At 49.5% G+C, this 25585-nt stretch overlaps 1 protein-coding gene across 1 annotated transcript in view; it reads right to left on the bottom strand.

Annotated features, from left to right (window-relative positions):
* The window catches only part of LOC119969069 (interleukin-6 receptor subunit beta-like), a 291637-nt gene that overhangs the window by 135654 nt on the left and 130398 nt on the right, over positions 1-25585 (bottom strand). The window lies entirely within an intron of this gene.

Here is a 25585-nt window from a genome sequence, read left to right as displayed (position 1 = left end):
ATCTGGGCAAATACGAGGTGATGCATTTTGGAAGATCCAATTCAAGAGCGAACTCTACGGTAAATGAAAAAGCCGTGGGGAAAATTGATGTACAGAGAGATCTGGGTGTTCAGGCCCATTGTACCCTGAAGGTGACTGCGCAGGTCGATAGAGTGGTCAAGATGGCATACAGCATGCTTTTCTTCATCGGACGGGGCATTGAGTACAAGAGTTGGCAGGTAATGTTACAGTTGTCTAAGACTTTGGTTCGGCCACATTTGGAATACTGCGTACAGTTCTGGTCACCATATTATCAAAAGGATGTGGATGCTTTGGAGAAGGTGCAGAGGAGGTTCACCAGGATGTTGCCTGGTATGGAGGGTGTTATCTATGAAGAGAGGTTGTGTAGATTAGGATTATTTTCATTAGAAAGACGGAGGTTACAGGGAGACCTCATTGAGATCTCCAAAATCACGAGAGGTACAGGCAGGGTGGATCGCAAGAAGCTTTTTCCCCAAAGTGGGGGACACAATTAATAGTGGTCGCGAGTTCAAGGTGAGAGGGGAAAAGTTTGAGGGAGATATGTGTGGAAAGTTTCTTAACGCAGAGGGTGCTGGGTGCCTGGAACACATTGCCGGCGGAGGTGGTAGAGGCGGGCACGATAGCATCATTTACGATGCATCTAGACAGATACATGAATGGGCGGGGAACAGAGGGATACAGATCCTTAGAAAATAGGCAACAGTTTTAGACAGAGGATCTGGATTGGCGCAGGCTTGGAGGACTGAAGGGCCTGTTCCTGCGCTGTAATTTTTCTTTGTTCTTTGGGTCACCCCACCAGGACGGCCCCCACATCCAGAACTCCGAGGTCCCGCCGGGTAGAACCATACGTAACATACGCCGGCGGGACTCGGCCAAACTCGACAGGCACTCGGCCCGTCGAGGCGCGCAGAATTGGCGGGCCGTCATCAGAGCGGTGTGGCGGGATTCCCGTGCATCCCCACCGATTCTCTGACACGGCGGGGGATCGGAGAATCTCAGCCACGAAGTGCAGTAAATGATAGTCTGAAAGCAGGAAATAATTTGGGAAATAGCAATTGCAACATTTAAAAGGCTTCAATGAAGAAATACTAAAAACACTGGACAAGAAAATGGAAGAGTTCAATGAAGTAAGGAAATTGTCACTCCTACATTCAGTGGACATAAAACCTAGCAATCTGGCAAAAGGCCCAACTCTGTTCCAGTCTGTTATAAGCATGCAGGAGGCCCGGTGATCTGCAACCTTAGAGTCCCTGTGGCCTCACCTGAGTACGATCTCTCCAGATGAGTGGGCGCGGAGCTACCCACTTAAACCAGTGACTGCTGGGACACGAATACCCCGGCCCAAGTGTGGGTTGGGCGCGGGAGACCCTTTGGGGAATAGGAGATGTAAATACATAAGGAAATAAATCTAACTTTTTCTAAAGTCGTCGCATCCGAGTGCTCGCTTGCCTGAGGCTACACTGTCGACGAGGGTAAAGTGGAGCTGCAAGTTATGCCACTTCTTCTGGGCCAAGCCCACCTCAATTAGACCTCAGGAGGTCTTCATTCAGGCAGCTCGGATGCTGAACCTGAACATGAATCAGAATTATTCTAAATGTAAACATATGTCTATCTAAATGTGAATCTAATTCACTCAGAATGGGAATCTGATTCAATCCGAATGGGACCTCCAATCAATAGAACATAGAACATACAGTGCAGAAGGAGGCCATTCAGCCCATCAAATTTTCACCGACCCACATTAAGCCCTCACTTCCACCCTATCTCCGTAACCCAATAACCGCTCTTAAACGTTTTGGACACTAAGGATAATTTAGCATGGCCAATGCACCCAACCTGCATGTCTTTGGACAGTGGGAGGAAATTGGAGCACCCGGAGGAAACCCACACAGACACGGGGAGAATGTTCAGACTCCGCACAGACAGTGACCCAGCAGGGAATCGAACCTGGGACCCTGGCTCTGTGAAGCCACAGTGCTATCCACTTGTGCTACCGTGCTGCCCTGTGCAATCTGAATGGGAATTTGAATCAATCTGATTGGCAATCAGGAGCAATCGGTATTTGAATAGGAATCATTCTAAATGGGAATATGAATCAATCTGAATGGGAATCTGATTCAAACTGAATAGGAATTTCAATTAAACTGAGAGGGAATCAAAATCAATTTGAATGTGAATCTGGATGATTCAAACTGGGAACCTGAATCAATCTGAGTGGGAATCTGAATCAATCTGTAGGGGAGCCTGTATCAATCTGAGTTGGAATCTGAATCAATCTGAGTTGGAATCGGAATCAATCTGAATGGGAATCGGAATCAATCTAAATAGGAATCAGAATCATTGGGAATGTGGATCAGAATAAATATGAATTGGAATCGGAATCAATATGAATGGAAATCTGAATGAGTCTGAATGAGAATCGGAGCCAATCGGAAAGCTAGAGGCATTCGACACCGAGACTGGGGATCGGACCCAGGGATGACAGGCAGATGGTGACCCTCCTAGCGATCTGCAATGCAGACACTTACAGCATCATCAAAAGTTTAACTTTTCCAGACTCACCCAACATCCGTCAGTTTGCAGATTTAGTTCTCTGGTCGGCACCAACTTTGACGCGAGTGCTGAATTTGGGTGCATTTGAGTGCTATAGTGAGAGTTTTTGTGACTGAGGGATATTAAAGGTTTATTTTTTTATTTTTATCTGAAGTCTAGTCTTTCTTTTATTTAGTTAATTAACTTAAAAGTTGCTGTTTGGTTGAGAAGAAGGTGAATTTTCAATCAGCTTTAAACAAAGGTTCAACTTGTAACTATTTGCGGCTTGTTAATTGGATTAGGCCAGTTTTCAGAGGCGAGAGTTTAAATCTGAGCTAGTTACAGTGCAGACTTTGTTTGCACTGAGTGCTGAATTTGGGTGCTTTTGAGTGCTATAGTGAGAGTTTGGTAACTGAGGGAGTGCTGAATTTGGGTGCATTTTAGTGCTATAGTGAGAGTTTGGTGACTGAGGGAGTGCTGAATTTGGGTGCATTTGAGTGCTATAGTGAGAGTTTGGTGACTGAGGGAGTTAGGTGAGGAGGGGGTAAGGTGCTCCTTTTCATTTCCTTTCCTACATTTCCTCAAAGAGCGTGAAGGGAGCCGGGTGTTTACAGAGAGTACAGCTGACTGGGAGCAGAGTCGGAGGGCGGAGTTCCAGTTGGTCCACATTCTGTAAGGTAAGAGGGGATGGAGGCTAGGGAGTTGCATGCTCCTCCTGTAGGATGTGGGTGGTGAGGGATACCACCGGTGTCCCCGCTGACTATACCTGCGGGAAGTACACCAACTCCAGCTCCTCAGAGACCGTGTTAGGGAACTGGAGCTGGAGCTGGATGAACTTCGGATCATCCGGGAGGCAGAAGGGGTTATCGAGAAGAGTTATGGGGAGGTAGCCACACCCAAGGTACTGGACAAGAGTAGCTGGGTTACAGTCAGGTGAAAGAAAACGAATGGGCAAAACAAGTATACCATTTAGATGCTGTGGGGGTGGGGGGGGGGGATGACCTACCGGGGGAAGGCCCCAGCGGCCAGGTCTCTTGCACTGAGTCTGGCTCTGGGGCTCAGAACAGAATGGGGGAAAATAGAAAAGCAATAGTGATAGAAGACTCAATGTTTAGGGGCTTAGATAGGATATTCTGCGGTCACGAGCCAGACTCCCGGAAGGTATGTTGCCTCCCGGGTGCCAGGGCCAGGGATGTCTCGGATCGTGTCTTCAGGATCCTTAAGGGGGAGGGTGAGCAGCCAGAAGTCGTGGTGCACATTGGTACCAACGACGTAGGTAGGAAAAGGGATGTGGATGTAATAAACGAGTTTAGGGAGTTAGGCTGGAAGTTAAAAGCCAGGACAGACAGAGTTGTCATCTCTGGTTTGTTGCCGGTGCCACGCGATAGTGAGGCTAGGAATAGGGAGAGAGTGCAGTTGAACACGTGGCTGCAGGAATGGTGTAGGAGGGAGGGCTTCAGGTATTTGGATAATTGGAGAGCATTCTGGGGAAGGTGGGACCTGTACAAGCAAGACGGGTTGCATCTGAACCAGAGGGGCACGAATATCCTGGGAGGGAGTTTTTCTAGTACTCTTCGAGAGGGTTTGAACTAATTTGTCAGGGGAATGGGAAACGGACTTGTAGTCCAGCAACTAAGGTAGCTGATGTTCAGGATGTCAAAGCGTGTAGTGAGGCAGTGGGGAAGGTAACACTGACAAAGGAGAGTACTTGCAGGCATAGAGATGGGCTGAAGTGTGTATACTTCCAACGCAAGAAGCATCAGGAATAAGGTGGGTGAACTTAAGGCATGGATCGGTACTGGGGATTACGATGTGGTGGCCATCAAGGAAACTTGGATAGAAGAGGGCCAGAAATAGTTGTTGGAGGTTCCTGGTTATAGGTGTTTTAATAAGATGAGGGAGGGTGGTAAAAGAGGGGCCGGGTTGCATTATTAATTATGGTTATAGATGTTTTAACAAAAATTGGGAGGATGGTGAAAGAGGTGGGGGGGGGGGTGGCATTATTAATTAGAGATAGTATAACAGCTGCAGAAAGGCAGTTCGAGGAGGATCTGCCAACTGAGGTAGTATGGGTTGAAGTCAGAAATAGGAAAGGAGCAGTCACCTTGTTGGGAGTTTTCTATAGCCCCCCCAAAAGCCACAGAGATGTGAAGGAACAGATTGGGAAACAGATTTTGGAAAGGTGCAGAAGTCACAGGATAGTAGTCATGTGTGACTTCAACTTACCAAATATTGAGTGGAAACTCTTTAGATCAAATAGTTTGGATGGGGTGGTGTTTGTGCAGTGTGTCCAGGAAGCTTTTCTAACACAGTATGTAGATTGTCCGACCAGAGGGGAGGCCATATTGGATTTAGTACTTGGTAATGAACCAGGGCAAGTGATAGATTTGTTAATGGGGGAGCATTTTGGAGATCATGACCAACATTCTGTGACTTTCACTTTAGTAATGGAGAGGGATAGGTGCGTGCAATAGGGCAAGGTTTACAGTTGGGGAAGGGTAAATACGATGCTGTCAGACAAGAAATGAAGTGCATAAGTTGGGAACATAGGCTGTCAGGGAAGGACACAATTGAAATGTGGAACTTGTTCAAAGAACAGATACTACGTGTCCTTGACATGTATGTCCCTGTCAGGCAGGGAAGAGATGGTCGAGTGAGGGAACCATGTTTGACAAGAAAGGTTGAATGTCTTGTTAAGAGGAAGAAGGGTACTTATGTAAGGCTGAGGAAACAAGGTTCAGACAGGGCGCTGGAGGGATACAAGATAGCCAGGAAGGAACTGAAAAAAGGGATTAGGAGAGCTAAGAGAGGGCATGAAAAATCTTTGGCGGGTGGAATCAAGAAAACCCCAAGGCCTTTTACACATATGGGAGAAATATGAGAATGACTAGAGTGAGGGTGGGCCCGATCAAGGACAGTAGCGGGAGATTGTGTATTGAGTCGGAAGTGATAGGAGAGGTCGTGAACGAGTACTTTTCTTCAGTATTTACGAATGAGAGGGGCCATATTGTTGGACAGGACAGTGTGAAACAGACTGGTAAGCTTGAGCAGATACTTGTTAGGGAGGAAGATGTGTTGGGCATTTTGAAAAACTTGAGGATAGACAAGTCCCCCTGTCCTGACGGGATATAGCCAAGGATTCCATGGGAAGCAAGAGATGAAATTGCAGAGCCGTTGGCAATTATCTTTTCGTCCTCACTGTCAACAGGGGTGGTACCAGGGGATTGGAGAGTGGAGAATGTCGTGCCCCTGTTCAGAAAAGGGAATAGGGATAACCCTGGGAATTACAGGCCAGTTAGTCTTACTTCGGTGGCAGGCAAGGTAATGGAAAGGGTACTGAGGGATAGGATTTCTGAGCATCTGGAAAGACACTGCTTGATTAGGGATAGTCAGCACGGGTATGTGAGGGGTATGTCTTGCCTCACAATTATTATTGAATTCTTTGAGGAGGTGACCAAGCACGTGGATGAAGGTAAAGCAGTGGATGTGGTGTACATGGATTTTAGTAAGGCATTTGATAAGGTTCCCCATGGTAGGCTTATGCAGAAAGTAAGGAGGCATGGGACAGTGGGAAATTTGGTCAGTTGGATAACGAACTGGCTAACCGATAGAAGTCAGAGAGTGGTGGTGGATGGCAAATATTCAGCCTGGAGCCCAATTACCAGTGGTGTACTGCAGGGATCAGTTCTGGGTCCTTTGCTGTTTGTGATTTTCATTTATGACTTGGATGAGGGAGTTCAAGGGCGGGTCAGTAAATTTTCAGATGATACAAAGATTGGTGGAGTTGTGGATAGTGAGGAGGGCAAAGAGACGTAGATACGATACAGAGCTGGGCTGAGAAGTGGCAGATGGAGGTTTACCCTGAAAAGTGTCAGGTTGTCCATTTGGAAGGACAAATGCGGAATACAGGATTAACCGTAGGGTTCTTGGCAATGTGGAGGAGCAGAGAGATCTTGGGGTCTATGTTCATAGATTTTTGAAAGTTGCCACTCAAGTGGCTAGAGCTGTGAAGAAGGCCTATGATGTTCATTAACAAAGGGATTGAATTTAAGAGCCATGAGGTGATGATGCAGCTGTACAAAACCTTGGTCAGGCCACATTTGGAGTACTGTGTGCAGTTCTGGTCACCTCAGTTTCGGAAAGATGTGGAAGCTTTGGAAAAGGTGCAAAGGAGATTTACCAGGATGTTGCCTGGAATGGAGAGTAGGTCTTACGAGGAAAGGTTGAGGATGCTCGGTCTTTTCTCATTAGAACAGAGAAGGATGAGGGGTGACTTGATAGAGGTTTATACGATGATCAGGGGAATAGATAGACTAGACAGTCAGAGACGTTTTCCTCGGGTAGATCAAACCATTACAAGGGGACATCAATTTAAGGTGAATGGTGGAAGATATGGGGGGATGTCAGAGGTGGATTCTTTACCCAGAGAGTAGTGGGGGCATGGAATGCACTGCCTGTGGAAGTAGTTGAGTCGGAAACATTAAGGACCTTCAATCAGCTATTGGATAGGTACATGGATTACAGTAGAATGATGTGGGTAGATGAATTTGTTCTTAATCTAGGACAAAAGTTCGGCACAACATCGTGGGCCGAATGGCCTGTTCTGTGCTGTATTTTTCTATGTTCTATGTTCTAAACCACCGCTAATTGTCCTCCGTTTTGTTTCTACATGGCTGCCGAGTACCTCGGAGAGTCACTGAATTCCGGGGCCGTTTGCGTAAACTCGCCGATTTCTGAGAGTTCAGCCCAACATTTTCTGAAGCGCTTAGAGACTGGCTAGTCTGCGGCATCCGGAATGTGACAGCTCAACAATGCTTGTTCGGAGAGTTACAGCTTGACCTGAAAATAGTAACCACAATATCTTTGTCCCAGGATGGTGCTGAACATTGTGTCCAGGAGCTTTATGAAGCTGCCATCCTAAACCTAAGATGCCCAGAAGGGTGCGGAGTGCCCTCTCTAATTCCAGACCCCCTCCGTTGGGGACTGATGCACAATCAATTACTACTAAAGCGAGATTGTCGTCCAACTGAAGGCTTTAATAAGCTAGATGTTTCCCCCAGCAGCTCAGGTACAGAAAGGAAGCTGCTGGGGCGGCACGGGCTCTTATACCCCGCCTTGCAGGGCGGAGCTACCATACAGGCTCGACCAATGGAAAGCATACATTATCTGCCAATGGTGTTCCAGCATTGGTATGTACCATAATAGCTCTAAACAGACTACCGCATTGACGCACTCTGGGAGATCAGGACCAATGGCAACACTTTCCCAGAGAGAGACACTGTACCTCCCCACACCGGAGACCCCCGACATGCGGGACGAACCACTGGTGCCAGGAGAGGCCGATGAATTAGATGCCAGTGAGGAAGCCCGTCTACCCACCGTCTCTACCCCAATGACCATCCCAGAGGGTGGACACATTTCACCAACAACCAGCTGGAAGGGGCCCAACACCATTACTGCATCTTGGGGCCACGGGTGGTGCCCATTTAAGTGACGGTCCGGATCAACAATTTCCCAATATGAATGGAGCTCAACTATGAGCCATGGTTTCAGTGATCAGCTGCCGCACTTATGATCAAATCTGCTCAGGCATGGGCATTTTGGTATTGTGAGACAATGACACTCGGCTGGCGACATACACTGGGGAACTATTCGAGATCGCAGCCACCTCGGAAGTCCCTGTGGAATATGGGGCACAGACGGAAAATCCACAATTAGTGGCAGTGAAAGGCTTGGGCCCAAATTTGCTGGAGTGTAATTGGCTGAAATGCTTCTGGCTGGACTGGCAGCACGTGTGCCGTCTGTACCCTGATGGGCCAGATACAGTATTGGCATGAATTCTGGGGGTTTTCCAGGGAGGACTCGGTACCATCTGAGAAGCCTCTGCCAAGATCTCAGTGGACACAGAGGTCTAACCACAGTATTTTTGGACCTCCCCCATCCCCTATACACTGAAAACAAAAGTTGATGTATAATTGGACCGCCTGGGTCGGTTGGGAATCATCTGCCCAGTGCAATTCGGGGATTGGGCAGCGCTGGCTGTATCGGTAATTAAGCCTGATGGTTCCATCTGCCTTTGTGGCGATTACAAGGTGACAATCAATCGAGCATCCTGTTTGGATCATTATCCGGTACCCAAGATTGTCGGTCTATACGCGAGGCTCAGTGGAGGACGTGCCTTCACCAAGATCGACGTGCGCCACTCTTATCTTCAATTAATTCTGGACCCGGCCTCATGGAAATATGTAGCCATCAACACTCACAGGGGTTTGTATGAGTACACCAGGCTGCTATTTTTAATTTCCTCAGCATGTGCCATATGGTCACTGATTCCTCCAACCAGGAACACATAAAAATTCTGGAGGACATGCTATGTCGATTCAAGGCAGTTGGGAGTCTGCCTATGGGATGAAAAGTGTTCCACCCAAAAGAAGTAGTCAATGCGTCTGCAGCGTGGACAAAAAAAGTTCAGTGGATGATAAGGTATGGGTGATCCAACAAACACTTGTGCGAAAGGATCAAACAGAACTCCGTTCTTTCTTGGGCCTTATAAATTTTGATGGCAAGTTCATCCCAAACGTGGTAACAATATTGGTCCCGCTGCACCCGGTGTTAAAGGAGGGTCACCATTGGTTTTGGGATCCACCATAGTAGACAGCTTTCGATGACGTATCATCACCGCATCTGCTGATGCATTTCTTCCCGTCAAAACCTTTAATGCTAACATGTGACGCCTCGCCCTATCACATCAGTGCCATTCTGGTACACACGATGGAGAACGGTACAGAGCAGCCCATAAGGTTCGCTTCACACACTTTGGCGGCGGAAGAGCAAAATTACGCTCAAATAGCGAAAGAAAGTTTGGTGCTGGTTATCAGAGTAAACGCTTCCATCAGTAAGTCTGTGGACATATGGTCACAGCTTCTACGGACCATAAGCGCTTATTAGGGCCGTTCAAAGAGGACAGGTCAATACCCCCAGTAGTGCACCCGCATTCAGCGTTGGGCTCTGCTCTTGCCGGAGTATGAGTGTGTTTTGGAACATCGCCCAGGGACGAAGATTTCTCATAAGGACACTCTCAGCCCTCGCCCTCTGTCCGTAGTACGCCAATGCCAACAGCGTCAGACAAGGTGATTGCTGCACTACACTTTAGGGGCTCTTTCCCAGGGCCCAGGTAAAGACATGGAGACAGACATATCCACTATTAGCCAGGATCCACCACATAGTGCTGTACAGGGCCCAGCATCGCGCCCTCCCAGAGGAGCAATGTGCTTTTACCACAAGAATGGAAAAACTCAGCGTGGTGGATGGCATCCTACTGTGGGATTCCTGAGTGGTCATTCCCAAGAATGGTCAGTGGCCAATCTTGCAAGACTTCCACAGCGGACACCTGGGAGTCTCTAAAATGAAAATTTTGGCCTGAAGCTGCGTCTGATGGCCCAGATTAGATGCAGAGATTGAGAAGTTAGCACAACAGTGCACATGTTGCCAGGAACACTGAAAGCTCTCCCCAACAGCTTCACTTCACCCAGGGGAATAGCCGGGCCGGTCATGTGGATTTTGCAGGATCTTTTAAAGAGGCGATGTATCTCATCGTCTGGATGCACGTTCCACATGGATGGATGTTCTGAATGACCCCGACAACATCACGAGCCACCACTGAGCGGCTCTGACAATCTTTCAGTGTTCAGGGACACTGGTATTGGACAATGGCACCGCCTTTACAAGTTCAGAATTTGCCGATTTTCTAAGACAAAATGGGGTCCATCATGTTCGAACCGCATCGTTCAATGGGTTGTCCGAACTAGCAATACAGATGTTTAAACTTGGGATGAGGAAACAGACCTCGGGTTCTCCAGAAACCCACCTCGCCTGTTTCCATTTTTACTATCACACCACATCACAAGCAACAACTGGGGTAGCGCCCACAGAGCTTTTGATGGGACGTTGGCTGTGCACACGGTTGAGCCGGGTATTGGAAAAAGGATCCGCGACCAACAGGAACTTGTTGGAACGAAAAGGACCAGACACATTGGGGAATTTTTAGCGGGTAACACCGCTTACATTCGATATTTGGCAGTTGGAGCGTTGTGGATCTGGGAAAAGTAATAAAATGGCCCAGTCCTGTTTCATATTCTGCATGGGTACAAGGGACTCTAACTGACAAGTGGACAATCTCCGAAGCTGGGCTGTACATGTGTCCAAGGACCAGATGAGGCCCCCAAGGCCAGCAGTGGCTCTTCCTCCAGAACAACTACTATTGATAGCCAGCAAGGCGTTTCAGCCCTACAATTCCGAGATGCGGGAAGTTGACCTGTCCGACCCAGAGTCGGACATGGGGTATTTACCCACAGAGGTCGAAACTGGTCTGCTGTTGATTGCAAGAAAGGTGCAGCTGAACCATCCAGATGCTCCCCGGCAAACTATTCCCTTCTGGACCCAGAGCAGCGGGCACTGGATAGACAGCCCCGGCCAAAGAGAGTCAAAGATTCCCCCATCCTGCCGTCAAAATGGAAGACATATTCGACTTTATGGCGAGGGGCGGGGGGAGCTTTATTCCTCAATTTAGATTTTTACTCACTAACCCTTCCTTTCTCTCTGTTTTCCATTCACTGTGTCTCTACTCCTATCTGGATGAGTTGTTAAGATGGTATCTGTGGTTCATTGGGTAACATCATGGGCTGGATTCTCCGTTAGCCGACACCAAAATAGGTAAACGCGATTAGGCGGAGAATAGTTTCCGATGCCGAAATCGTGGTAGACGCTGGTTTGATGTCGAATCAGGATGCTCTGGCCTCCCCAAAATAGTGTAAATGCACAGCCTGAAAGTGCAGTAGGTATATCATTAGCGAGCCTGCTGCCCTCTGCTCTGGCACCTCCGCGATTCAGGATTTTTGTTGGGCTGGTTTCCCGATGGGGTGGTTCACTTTTGGTTTTAATAATCGTGAACCTGGCATCCTGGCTGCTGATTGATTGAGAGGAGGTAGGAAATGGCGTGGAGTCAATGTGGGCTGCCGCCTCTGACACCGGCCATGCTGGTTGCGGCGGGGGGGGGGGGGGGGGGGGGGGGGGGGGGCGGTGGCCAGACAGGGCCAGGGGAGATGAGGGGGAGGTGGGGTGGGCCCAACAGCCAGAGAACACCCCCCCCCACAGGACTGGGGCGGTGCCCAGGCACTGACAGCCACTATTGTAGTGGCCATCTTGCTGACCACCCACCTCAGCCCCAGTGACACCGGCAGTATGGGGGCACATCCCCACCCCCAACCCTGAACACCCCACCCAAACGGCGACACCCCATGGGGGACCAGCCAGGGCCACACCGACAGCAGACCCCAGTGAGGGCTGTGCCAGCCCATGGTGCCCCTGACAGCAGGGATGGGCGCCAGGGTGCAGGGGGTGGGGGGGGGACATGCGTAGGTGGAGCCCGCAGTGCCAACCGGGGCCACAATGTAGCCCATGGCACCTGGTTGGGCCACTCAGAGAGGAGGCATGTGCTGCAGCAGAGGACCGGGCTGCAGAGAGGCAGTGGCAGCCGATCGGTATGGAGGGCTGGCCGCCCAACAGGCCAAGTAGGAGGAGGAGGTGCCAAGGAGACACCCCGTGAGGCCCCATGTGTACCGCAACCACATGTCATTTGAGGACCTTCCGGACCGGGCATGCAGGTGGAGACTGCGGATGAACAGTCTGCCAGATGATGGCACACCTGGCACTGCAGGGATATGGGAGAGGACACCCGCTCCTAGTGACTGTCAAGGTGACGATCGCCCTCAACTACTACGCAACGGATCCTTCCAGACGCCGAGTGGGGACCTGTCCAGTATTCCACAGGCATCGGCACACAGGTGCATCTGTGCAGTCAGAGGGGTACATCCAGTACCCTGTGGACCGTGCCCATCAGGATGCCCAAGCAGCCGGGTTCGCTGCCATCGACGGGATGCCCCGGGTCCAGGGGGTGATCCATGGGATGCATGTCGCCCTACGGCCACCGGTGGATAACAGGCCACTGTGCACCAATAGGGCAGCAGTGGTTAGCAGTGCTGCCTCATGGCGCTGAGGTCCCAGGTTCGATCCCGGCTCTGGGTCACTGTCCGTGTGGAGTTTGCACATTCTCCCCGTGTGAGGTAAATCAGCAAAAGTAAGTGGAAAATCTAATTCTGCTGTTTTTCAGTTAAAAGTGCAGTGTGGAGCTTAGTGTCTGATTGGTTGAAGCTGCCCCCACCCTAATTGCTGAGAGGCAGTTATCTGGCAATCACCTGAGGCCTGTTTAGGGGCACATTGTATTCTTCTCTTTGAAGTTAAGGTTTTTTTGAGTCATCAGTTAGCTGAGATCTGTATAAAAGACAGACAGACAGCGCACAAAGTAAGTGAGCACTTTTCCAGGAGACTCATCCGGAGTTCGGTGCAGAGTGTGAGGAGGTGCTCTTTAACCCTGGTAAGTGACTGGTAAGTAGTCTCTCTTTTTCTTTTCATTGTCTAATTTATTTATTTTTATTTTGAAATTGTAGTTGTTTAAGTTTACCAAGGGTTTAAGACATGGCAGGAGATCCCAGACCCGTGTCATGCTCCTCGTGTGCGATGTGGGAGCTCAGGGACACGTCCACTGTCCCTGGCTCCTTCACGTGCAAGAAGTGTGTTCAGTTGCAGCTCTTGTTAGACCGCTTGACGGCTCTGGAGCTGCGGATGGACTCACTTTGGAGCATCCGCGATGCTGAGGAGGTCGTGGATAGCACGTTTAGCGAGTTGGTCACACCGCAGGTGAAGGTTACTGAGGGAGATAGAAAATGGGTGACCAAAAGAAAGAGCAAGAGTCGGAAGGCAGTGCAGGTGTCCCCTGCGGTCATCTCCCTGCAAAACAGATATACCGCTTTGGATACTGTTGAGGGAGATGGCTCACCAGGGGAAGGCAGCAGCAGCCATGTTCATGGCACCGTGGCTGGCTCTGCTGCACAGCAGGGCAGGAAGAAAAATGGCAGGGCTATAGTGATAGGGGACTCGATCGTAAGGGGAATAGACAGGCGGTTCTGTGGACGCAATCGAGACTCCAGGATGGTATGTTGCCTCCCTGGTGCAAGGGTCAAGGATGTCTCGGAGCGGCTGCAGGACATTCTGGGGGGGGGGAGGGAGGGTGAACAGCCAGCTGTCGTGGTGCACATAGGCACCAACGATATAGGTAAAAAACGGGATGAGGTCCTACAAGCGGAATTCAGGGAGTTAGGAGTTAAACTAAAAAGTAGGACCTCAAAGGTAGTAATCTCAGGATTGCTACCAGTGCCACGAGCTAGTCAGAGTAGGAATGTCAGGATAGATAGGATGAATGCGTGGCTCGAGAGATGGTGCAAGAGGGAGGGATTCAAATTCCTGGGGCACTGGGACCGGTTCTGGGGGAGGTGGGACCAGTACAAACCGGACGGTCTGCACTTGGGCAGGACTGGAACCGATGTCCTAGGGGGGGTGTTTTCTAGAGCTGTTGGGGAGGGTTTAAACTAATGTGGCAGGGGGATGGGAACCAATGCAGGAAGTTGGAAGGTAGTAAAACAGGGACAGAAACAAAAGGAAGTAAGGGAAAAGTGCAAGGCAGAGAAGACATAGTCAGAAATCCATAAGGGCGACAGTACAAGGTACAGTGACTGAGGGGAGCACAGTGAATAGGCCCAGTAATAACAAAAGAAATAAAACTGGAGATGTTAAGATTCAAAGCAGAGGTAAAAAAAACCAACATCAGTGTACTTTACCTGAATGCTCGTAGTATTCGGAATAAAGTAAATGAGTTGGTGGCACAAATCATCATGAATGACTATGATTTTGTGGCCATTACTGAAACATGGTTAAAGGATGGTCACGACTGGGAGTTAAATATCCGAGGGTATCGAACTATTCGGAAGGACAGAGTGGATGGTAAGGGAGGTGGTGTTGCTCTGTTATTTAAGGATGACATCCGGGCAATAGTAAGGGATGACATCGGTGCTATGGAGGATAAGGTTGAATCCATTTGGGTGGAAATCAGGAATAGTAAGGCGAAAAAGTCACTGATAGGAGTAGTCTATTGGCCACCAAATAGTAACGAGATGGTGGGGCAGGCAATAAACAAAGAAATAACTGATGCATGTAGAAATGGTACAGCAGTTATCATGGGGGATTTTAATCTACATGTCGATTGGTTTAACCAGGTCGGTCAAGGCAACCTTGAGGAGGAGTTTATAGAATGTATCCGCGATAGTTTTCTAGAACAGTATTTAATGGAACCTACGAGGGAACAAGCGGTCCTAGATCTTGTCCTGTGTAATGAGACAGGATTGATTCATGATCTCATAGTTAGGGATCCTCTCGGAAGGAGCGATCACAATATGGTGGAATTTAAAATACAGATGGAGGGTGAGAAAGTAAAATCAAATACTAGTGTTTTGTGTTTAAACAAAGGAGATTACAAGGGGATGAGAGAAGAACTAGCTAAGGTAGACTGGGAGCTAAGACTTTATGGTGGAACAGTTGAGGAACAGTGGAGAACCTTTCAAGCGATTTTGCTCAGCAAAGGTTTATACCAACAGAAAGGAAGGACGGAAGAAAGAGGGAAAATCGACCGTGGATATCTAAGGAAATAAGGGACATTACCAGTGCAGTAGATAACGGGGAGCCGATGGATGTGGTATATCTGGATTTCCAGAAAGCCTTTGACAAGGTGCCACACAAAAGGTTGCTGCATAAGATAAAGATGCATGGCATTAAGGGTAAAGTAGTAGCATGGATAGAGGATTGGTTAATTAATAGAAAGCAAAGAGTTGGGATAAATGGGTGTTTCTCTGGTTGGCAATCAGTAGCTAGTGGTGTCCCTTAGGGATCCGTGTTGGGCCCACAATTGTTCACAATTTACATAGATGATTTGGAGTTGGGGACCAAGGGCAATGTGTCCAAGTTTTCAGATGACACTAAGATGAGTGGTAAAGCGAAAAGTGCAGAGGATACTGGAAGTCTGCAGAGGGATTTGGATAGGTTAAGTGAATGGGCTCGGGTCTGGCAGATGGAATACAATGTTGACAAATGTGAGGTTATCCATTTTGGTAGGAATAACAGCAAACGGGATTATTATTTAAACAATAAAATATTAAAGCATGCCGCTGGAGGGTGTGCAGAGGAGATTCACTAGGTTAATCCCAGAGCTGAAGGGATTGGATTATGAGGAGAAGTTGAGTAGACTGGGACTGTACTCGTTGGAATTTAGAAGGATGAGGGGGGATCTTATAGAAACATTTAAAATTATGAAGGGAATAGATAGGATAGATGCGGGCAGGTTGTTTCCACTGGCGGGTGACAGCAGAACTAGGGGACATAGCCTCAAAATAAGGGGAAGTAGATTTAGGACTGAGTTTAGGAGGAACTTCTTCACCCAAAGGGTTGTGAATCTATGGAATTCCTTGCCCAGTGAAGCAGTTGAGGCTCCTTCATTACATGTTTTTAAGGTAAAGATCGATAGTTTTTTGAAGAATAAAGGGATTAAGGGTTATGGTGTTCGGGCCGGAAAGTGGAGCTGAGTCCACAAAAGATCAGCCATGATCTAATTGAATGGCGGAGCAGGCTCGAGGGACCAGATGGCCTACTCCTGCTCCTAGTTCTTATGTTCTTATGTTCTTATGTTCTTATGTTTGCGTGGGTTTCACCCCCACAACCCAAAGATATTTGTGGGCAGCACGGTAGCATGGGGGTTAGCATAAATGCTTCACAGTTCCAGGGTCCCAGGTACAGTTCCCGGCTGGGTCACTGTCTGTGCGGAGTCTGCACCTCCTACCCGTGTGCGCGTGGGTTTCCTCCGGGTGCTCCGGTTTCCTCCCACAGTCCAAAGATGTGCGGGTTAGGTGGATTGGCCATGCTAAATTGCCCTTAGTGTCCTAAAAAATAAGGTTAATGGGGGGGGTTACTGGAATAGGGTGGATACGTTGGTTTGAGTAGGGTGATCATTGCTCGGCACAACATCGAGGGCCGAAGGGCCTGTTCTGTACTGTTCTATGTCTATATGCAGGGCAGGTGGATTGGCCTCGCTAAATTGCCTCTTAATTGGAAGAAATGAATTGGGTAATCTAAATTTAAAAAAAAAACAATGCTGTACAATGTAATGGTAAACTTACCTTCATCGAACCAATCACTGCAATGAAAACTATGTACCATCGAACTACTGAAATGGAGTTTTTTTTTCAAAGCTGTCAATGAAGAAATATAGGTGCAGGTAACTATTTTTCCTGGTTCCCCACTCGAGAACAGGATTCTCCAAGGTTCTCAACTACTCTGTGCTGTGAGCAATGTGTTTTTCCGAAGTGACTTGATTGAACAGAAATTGCTGGTGGGTGGAGGATGGGGTTTGGACGTCCCAATAGATTCAGCAAGAGTGACCCTTAACCTTACCTTTACAAAGTGTCAAAAACGCTTGTGGAAGCAGGAATCCCAGAATCAGATGTACCTGCACTTATTAACGAGCTCCAGAGATAACCCGGCTCAATGTAGATCTGGACCATGATCTCATGATTACTTCTATGCAGTACTGAGGGAGGGCTACATTGCTGGATGTTCCATATTTTGCTCAGTCAATAAACTGATCCGACCTTGCAGGTGGATGTAGATATCCAGTGGATCTGTAAAGACTTAATTACCAGCAAATACTCGAATTCTAAGCATCGTCTTACATCTTTGAATTTGTCTATATATATGTTTCATTCACCTGAGGAAGGAGCAGTGCTCCGAAAGCTAGTGTTTGAAACAAACCTGTTGGACTTTAACCTGGTGTTATAAGACTTCTTACAATGCATTTGAAAGTCACCCAAACCAATCAAGACAACATAGAGGTAAGGACAGATGGCCTCAGACCGATAACATTTTCCTTAAACATGAGAGTTTGGACAGCCTTTTTCTAGCTGAATCAATTTATACTTTTATTTGACTATTCGCTCTCCTAATTTTCATATTTTCCATTATAAAACTCTTGATGTCTGCGCAAGCTGTCTTTGCTTTGAAAATTAAAATTGTTTTATAAATTAAACCATTTAAAAGATCTCAAAAACTATGATGAAATGCTTGAAACAGTTTGGAAGGGTTTTCTGGAATGGAACTCCAGCCAAAAGAGGAAAACTATGAACTGAGTGCATTAAGATAATTTAAAACCCATTTTTCTTTTGCTGGCAAGGCTTTACTGAAAATAGATTTAAGTTTCTCTCAATTATAATCAGTAAAGGCAATAAATGATTCTTACTTCACATCTGAGACGTGTAACTCACATTTCTACCGAGTTTTAAAGTTTATGCGAGACTGCAATTGAACTGCATGGTAGATCTCTACAATTGGCGTAGGACGGCAAAAGGGGAGGAGCGCAGAGTTGGAGGAAATCGGAAGACCGAAGAAAGGCCAGAAGGACGGAAAACCCAAAGAAAAACGGCTAAGACTGGGGTAAGAGAATATCTTTTTCACCCATTAAAAGTCTTAAAGCCGCACCAAATAGTGCTTCCACCCCTTAAGAAAGCATTATTCAATCGGTTGCAGGTCGTAAAACTAAATAAAATGAGACTGAATAACGAATAGTCGCGGCCGTGTGATCGTCAGATTGCACAAAACGTGATTGACGACCAAAAAAATTGTGTGTAAGGCTGAGTTTATGGCGGACAAAAATCCTAAAATAGATTCAGAACCTTCAAATGGTGGAGAACTACTTCACACAACCTCTAAGGGAGGCCGTGCTGAACCAGATGCCTCTGTTGACGATATATTGGGAGACCTCAGATCTTCAATTTATAGGCATTTTGGATTGTCTAGAGAAGCAACGAAAATTGAATCAAAATATGACAAGCCTAAAGGACAGTGGTTCCTTCACGACTAACAAAAAAGTTTTGGGGAAAACCACATGATTGACCAAAAAGAAACCTCTGAAATGGTCTTTTGCAGTAATGGCCCAGCTCCATAAGCAGCAAGAAACAGTTGCAAACACAAAACACAATTGCGAACTTAAAACTGCAAAAGAAAAACTAGTGGCAGTCATTGACCAATTGCGAGCTGCAAAATCTAAGCTTGAGAAATCTGATCAAACTGAAACACTATTGGCAGACTCAAAATGCAGAACTATTACTATTACAAATTGATGAACCCCAAAAGAGAAATACTGACTCAGAATCCAAACTTCGACAGGTAATATCAGAAAATGATGGTCTTAAAATTCAAAATTGCCAGTTCCTTGAGGAAAAATGTATTTTGAAAAGTGACATGGACACCATGAAATGTCATAACAAATTACTGACAGACAAATTAACTGCTCAAAAGACATCAAATCTGTCTTTAGAACCTCAGTTCAATTCTCCAAAGCAAACAGCGCCACCAACAGCAAGAGTTGACATGATTTTAACTAAGGCCCAAGATGTACCAATGGTATCTAAATCCTGCATTATTGCAAGCTGCCACTGACATGAAAATAATGAATACACTGATCGGAATTCCACAGGGGGAGTCTGGGCAAATGGACTATCTGTCCGTTCCGGGTTCAAGGACCCTTTTTCCCCAGAACAAACCGTGATGTTACTCTGAAACCGACCAAGAGATGCTGCTGGCCCCAACCCAAAAGCCTCTCATGGCAGCTTTAATAGACTTTGAGATTTTTAAACAAGAAAAGCCTATTTAGTTGAACAACGAGCCAAATGGCAAAAAAGTGCAATACAACTTAACCCATTAAGCACCAAACAGCTTGGAGTTGAAGTGAAAAAGACAACAGCCTGGGTTTTAAAAGGTCTCAAAAACTATGACGAAATGTTTGAAAAAGTTTGGAAGGAGTTTTCTGGAATGGAACTCCAGCCAAAAGAGGAAAACTGTGAACTGAGTGCATTAAGATGATTTAAAACCCATTTTGTCACTGGTTTTAGACCAGAACTGTCTGCAACTTTAAACTTGATCTTACCCAGACCACAGTCCCAGTCCGAAACAGCAACATTACATCAATCGTTACTTCCCCTCCTCCGTTAACAATAAATTGATCCCTGTACTCACTCCGGAAAAGAATTCCAGAAAAGATATGAAATTCCTTTCCTGTGTTGAAGACAGCCATTTCTGTCTTCGGGGGTCGGCATGAATCCTGCCCCCACCGTCCTCCTAATTCTCCCGCCCCCCCAAAAACCGACCCGGCCGCCTGCCTCAGAGAATGGCGGGGTCCGGCGCGAATCAATGGATGCCGGGGCTGCCCGAAATCTCTGGCCCGCGATAGGCTGAAGTCCCGCCCTTCTGTTGCCCGTCCCGCCAGCGTAAATTGGAGTAGGTACCTTACCTGCGGGACCTGGTGGCGTTGGCAGGCCCTGGGGTTCTTGGGGGAGCGCGGGGCAATCTGGCCCCCACGGTGGCCTGGCCCGCGATTGGGGCCCACTGATCCGCGAACGGGCCTGTGCTGTGGGGGCACTCTATCCTTCCGCACCGGAGGCTGTGGTCCTCCGCCATTCCTGGTGCTGAAGCAAATCCCTCTGTGCATGCGCGGGAATGACGCCTGCACGCGCTGGATCCCGCGCATGCGCCGAATCGCTCCGGCCAGTGGAGGCCCTTCGGTGCCGGTTGGCGTGGCGCCAAGCCCCTTCCCTGCCGGCCGGCGGGGCGCCAACCACTCCGGGGTAGGCCTAGCCCATGATGGTGCGGAGGATTCCACACATTTGGGGTGGCCCGACGCCAGAGTGGTTCATGCCACTCTGTCCTCCCTTGGTCTTTGGAATATATCTACTAATATTTGGCTTATAATGGAACATATTTTAGAAATCAGCTATTTCTGATAGATAAAAGGCCATTTTAAAATAACAATTTCAGCATTCGTAACATTAGGTCATGACAAAACACATAACGTGACTTCCAGTAGCGGCAATGACCAGCTGAGCCGCACGTTCGGAGGCTCCCGAAAAAAACGGACTTCGGGGCTTTTTTAAATGAATGAATGAAAATCGCTTATTGTCACGAGTAGGCTTCAATGAAGTTACTGTGAAAAGCCCCTAGTCGCCACATTCCGGCGCCTATCCGGGGAGGCTGGTACGGGAATCGAACCGTGCTGCTGGCCTGCTTGGTCTGCTTTATAAGCCAGCGATTTAGCCTGTGAGCTAAACCAGCCCCTAAAGGCCCCCAACGGAGCTTAAGAGGCAAATCCCGACGGGGAAGAGGCCAGGAGTTTCCCCAGAGGTCCCATGGTGCAGACCAGGAGCGGAGCAGGGAGAGAATCGGGAGGAAAATGGCGGCCGGCGAAAGTTTTGAAGAACTGAAGAAGTGAGTCCAGACGACTGCTGAGCCTCTTCCAGGATCTGAAAGTGGAGCTGCTGGAGTCCATCAAGGTAACCAACAGGGAACTGATGGATACCCAGACAGCCCAGGGGGCTGCGATCCGGGAGCTGCAGCAGCAAGCCGCCGAGAGGGAGGACGAGGTCGTGGCCGTGGTGGGGAAGGTGGAGGTGCACGAGGCGCTCCATAAAAGATGGCAGGAGCGGTTCGAGGAGTTGGACAACCGGTCAAGGAGGAAGAATTTACGGATCCTGGGCCTCACGGAGGGGCTGGAGGGGTCGGACCTAGCGGCCTATGTGGTGATGATGCTGAACACGCTGATGGGGGCTGGGTCCTTCCAGGGGCCCCTGGAGTTGGAGGAGGCCCACAGAATTCTGGCTAGGAGGCCCAAGCCGAACGAGCCGCCGCGGGCGGTGTTGGTAAGGTTCCACCGGTTTGTGGATCGTGAGTGTGTGCTCCGGTGGGCCAAGAAGGAGCGGAGCAGCAAATGGGAGAACACGGAGGTGCGGATCTTCCAGGACTGGAGTGCGGAGGTGGTGAGGCGGAGGGCCGGGTTTAACCGGACGAAGGCGGTGCTCCACAGACTGAAGGTGAAGTTTGGAATGCTGCAGCCAGCGCGTCTGTGGGTCACCTACCAGGATCGGCACCACTATTTTGAGTCCCCGGAGGAGGCGTGGGCCTTTGTGCAAGCCGAGAAACTGGACACAAACTGAGGGTCCCCCGGATGGGGGATGCTGTGGAATACTGTATTTATTTATACTGCATGTGTATCTGCGGGATTTAGGGTATGATGTGGGGTGGCCGTAGGGTGGGTGGGGTGATGCCGTACGGGTGTTTTCTTTATGGGTTTTCTAGCAGGATTTGGGTGGACGGGTTTGGACTGAGGGGTAAACGGGGTGTTTGGGGAGCTGGTGGGGGGGACTGACAATGGGAGTGGCCCTGGAGGAGGCGGGGCCCGGCAGGGCGAAAGTGCGGGCTTTCTGCGGGAAGGGGGCAGGGAGCCCTCGGATCCGGCTGATAACCTGGAATGTGAGGGGGCTGAATGGGCCGGTCAAAAGGGCCCGAGTAGTTGCGCACCTGAAGGGACTGAAGGCGGATGTGGCCATGCTCCAGGAGACACACCTGAGAGTGGTGGACCAGGTTCGGCTGAGAAAGGGGTGGGTGGGTCAGGTATTCCACTCAGGGCTGGACGAGAAGAGTAAAGGGGTGGCGATTCTGGTGGGGAAGAAGGTGTCGTTTGAGGCGTTGAAGGTGGTGGTTGACAGTGGCGGGAGATATGTGATGGTGAGTGGCAAGCTGCAGGGGGAGCGGGTAGTGTTGGTGAATGTTTATGCCCCAAATTGGGACGATGCGGGGTTAATGCGGCGTATGCTGGGCCGCATTCCGGACCTGGAGGTGGGGGGCCTGATCATGGGGGGAGACTTTAACACTGTGCTGGATCCCCCATTGGATCGATCCAAGTCCCGGACGGGTAGGAGGTCGGCGGCGGCTAATGTGCTGAGGGGATTTATGGACCAGTTGGGGGGGGTGGACCCTTGGAGGTTTGAGAGGCCAAGGGCCAGGGAATACTCGTTTTTCTCCCATGTACATAAGGCCTACTCGAGGATTGACTTTTTTGTCCTGAGCAGGGGGCTGGTGCCGAGGGTGGAGGAAGTGGAATACTCCGCCATTGCCATTTCGGACCATGCCCCGCACTGGATGGACCTCGGGCTGGGGGAAGAGAGGGACCAGCGTCCGCTCTGGTGCATGGAGGTGGGGCTGCTGGCAGAGGAGGAGGTGGCCGGGAGGGTCCGGGGGTGTATTGAGAGATACCTCGAGGCCAATGATAACGGGGAGGTTCGGGTGGGGATGGTCTGGGAGGCATTGAAGGTGGTGATGAGGGGGGAATTGATTTCCATCCGAGCCCATAGGGAGAGGGGGGAGCAGAGGGAAAGGGAAAGACTGATAGGGGAGATGGTGCAGGTGGATAGGAGATATGCGGAGGCCCCGGAGGAGGGATTGCTGGGGGAAAGGCGTAGCCTACAGGCCAGATTTGACCTACTGACGACCAGAAAGGCGGAAGCCCAGTGGAGGAAAGCACAGGGGGCGGTGTATGAACACGGGGAGAAGGCGAGCAGGATGCTGGCGCACCAGCTCCGGAAGCGAGACGCGGCCAGGGAGATTGGGGGAGTGAGGGATAGCGCTGGGAAGGTGGTGCGGAGGGGGGTAGAGGTCAATGGGGTCTTCAGGGACTTTTATGGGGAACTGTACCGCTCTGAGCCCCCGGTGGAGGAGGGTGGAATGGGGCGCTTCCTGGACAGGTTGCGTTTCCCGAGGGTGGAAGAGGAGCGGGTGGAGGGACTAGGGGCACCGATCGAGTTGGACGAGGTTGTCAAAGGGATAGGGAGCATGCAGTCGGGGAAGGCGCCGGGGCCGGACGGGTTTCCGGCGGAATTTTATAAAAAGTATTTGGACCTGTTGGGCCCCCTGTTGGTTCGGACCTTTAACGAGGCATGGGAGGGGGGGGGGCTTTGCCCCCAACTATGTCGTGGGCGCTGATTTCCTTGATCCTGAAGCGGGACAAGGACCCTCGGCAGTGTGGATCATATAGGCCGATTTCGTTGCTGAACGCCGATGCCAAGCTGCAGGCAAAGATCCTGGCCACTAGAATAGAGGATTGTGTGCCTGGGGTCATACATGAGGACCAGACGGGGTTTGTGAAGGGAAGGCAGCTGAACACAAATGTGCGAAGACTCCTCAATGTCATTATGATGCCGGCGGTGGAAGGGGAGGCGGAGATAGTGGTGGCGTTGGACGCGGAGAAGGCCTTCGATAGGTTGGAGTGGGAGTATTTGTGGGAGGTGCTGGAGAGGTTTGGGTTTGGGGAGGGGTATATCCGTTGGGTGAGGCTGCTCTACGAGGCCCCGATGGCGAGTGTAGCCACGAATAGGAGGAGGTCGGAGTACTTTCGGCTGCATCGGGGGACGAGACAGGGGTGCCCCCTGTCCCCCTTGCTCTTCGCGTTGGCAATTGAGCCCCTGGTCATGGCATTGAGGGAGTCAGGGAACTGGAGGGGCCTGGTGCGGGGGGGTGGAGGAGCATCGAGTGTCACTGTACGCGGACGACCTGCTACTGTATGTGGCGGACCCGGTGGGGGGGATGCCGGAGGTGATGAGGATCCTTGGGGAATTCGGGGGTTTCTCGGGGTATAAGCTGAACCTGGGCAAGAGCGAGGTGTTTGTGGTGCATCCGGGGGATCAAGAGGAGGGGATTGGTAGGCTCCCACTGAAGCAGGCAGGGAAGAGCTTCAGGTACCTAGGGGTCCAGGTGGCTGGGAGCTGGGGGGCCCTGCACAAGCTCAACCTTACAAGGTTGGTGGAGCAGATGGAGGAGGAGTTTAAGAGGTGGGATATGTTACCGCTGTCACTGGCGGGGAGGGTGCAGTCCGTTAAGATGACGGTGCTCCCGAGGTTTTTGTTCTTGTTCCAGTGCCTCCCCATCTTTATCCCAAAGGCCTGTGACCTCAAGAGCAATTAGGAATGGGCAATAAATGCTGGCACAACCTGTGATGCCCACATGCATGAATAAAAAAAATTCCTCTCTCCTGATCCACAGCTCCTTTTTCCACTGTCACTCATGACCCCTCCCAACCCTGACCATGTTTTCAATCCCGACCATGTCCCACTCTTTCTACCCTCCACCTCTCCCGTTCTCTCACCCTCAGGGAATGGCAGATAGAGTTTACTCCGAACAAATGTGAGGTAATACACTTTGGAAGGTCTAATATGGGTGGGTAGCATACAGTGAGCAGCATGGTAGCATAGTGGTTAGCACTATGGCTTCACAGCGCCAGGGTCCCAGATTCAATTCCCGGCTTAGGTCACTGTCTGTGCGGATTCTGCATGTTCTCCCCGTGTCTGCGTGGGTTTCCTCCGGGTGCTCCGGTTTCCTCCCACAAGTTCTGAAAGACATGCTATTAGGTAATTTGGACATTCTGAATTCTCCCTCTGTGTACCCGAACAAGCGCTGGAATGTGGCGACTAGGGGCTTTTCACAGTAACTTAATTGCAGTGCTAATGGAAGCCTACTTGTGACAATAAAGATTATTATTAATGAATGGCATAACCCATAAGAGTATTGACAGGCAGAGAGATCTGGGTGTACAGGTCCACAGGTCACTAAAAATGGCAACGCAGGTGGATAAGTTAGTCAAGAAGGCATACGTTATGCTTGCCTTCATAGGCCGAGGTATTCAGTTAAAAAATTGGCACGTCATGCTGCAGCTGTAGACAGGCCACACTTCGAATATAATGTTCAATTCTGGTCGCTCACTACCAGAAGGATGTGGAGGCGTTGGAGAGGGCACAGAAGAGGTTTACCAGGATGTTGCCTGGTATTGTGGGCATTGTCTACGAGGAAAGGCTGGATAAACTCTCATTGTTTTCACTGGAATGACGGAGGTTGAGGATTGAGGGGCGATCTGATAGAAGTTTACAAAATTATGAGGGGCATGGACAGAATGGATAGTCAGAAGCGTTTTCCCAGGGTGCAAGAATCAATTACTCGGGGACATAGGTTTAAGGTGCGAGGGGAAAACTTTAGAGGAAATGTGCGAGGGGAGTTTTTTTACACAGAGGGTAGTGGGTGCCTTGAACTCACTGCCACAGGAGGTGGTGGAGGCAGGTACAATAGTGACGTTCAAGGGGCATCTTGACAAGTACATGAAGAGGATGGGGATAGAGGAATATGGACCCCTGAAGTGCATAAGGTTTTACTTTAGACAGGCGAA

Source organism: Scyliorhinus canicula, chromosome 1 (assembly GCF_902713615.1).
Source record: "Scyliorhinus canicula chromosome 1, sScyCan1.1, whole genome shotgun sequence".
Lineage (NCBI taxonomy): Eukaryota > Metazoa > Chordata > Chondrichthyes > Carcharhiniformes > Scyliorhinidae > Scyliorhinus > Scyliorhinus canicula.
This window is presented reverse-complemented; position numbering and strand designations above follow the sequence as displayed.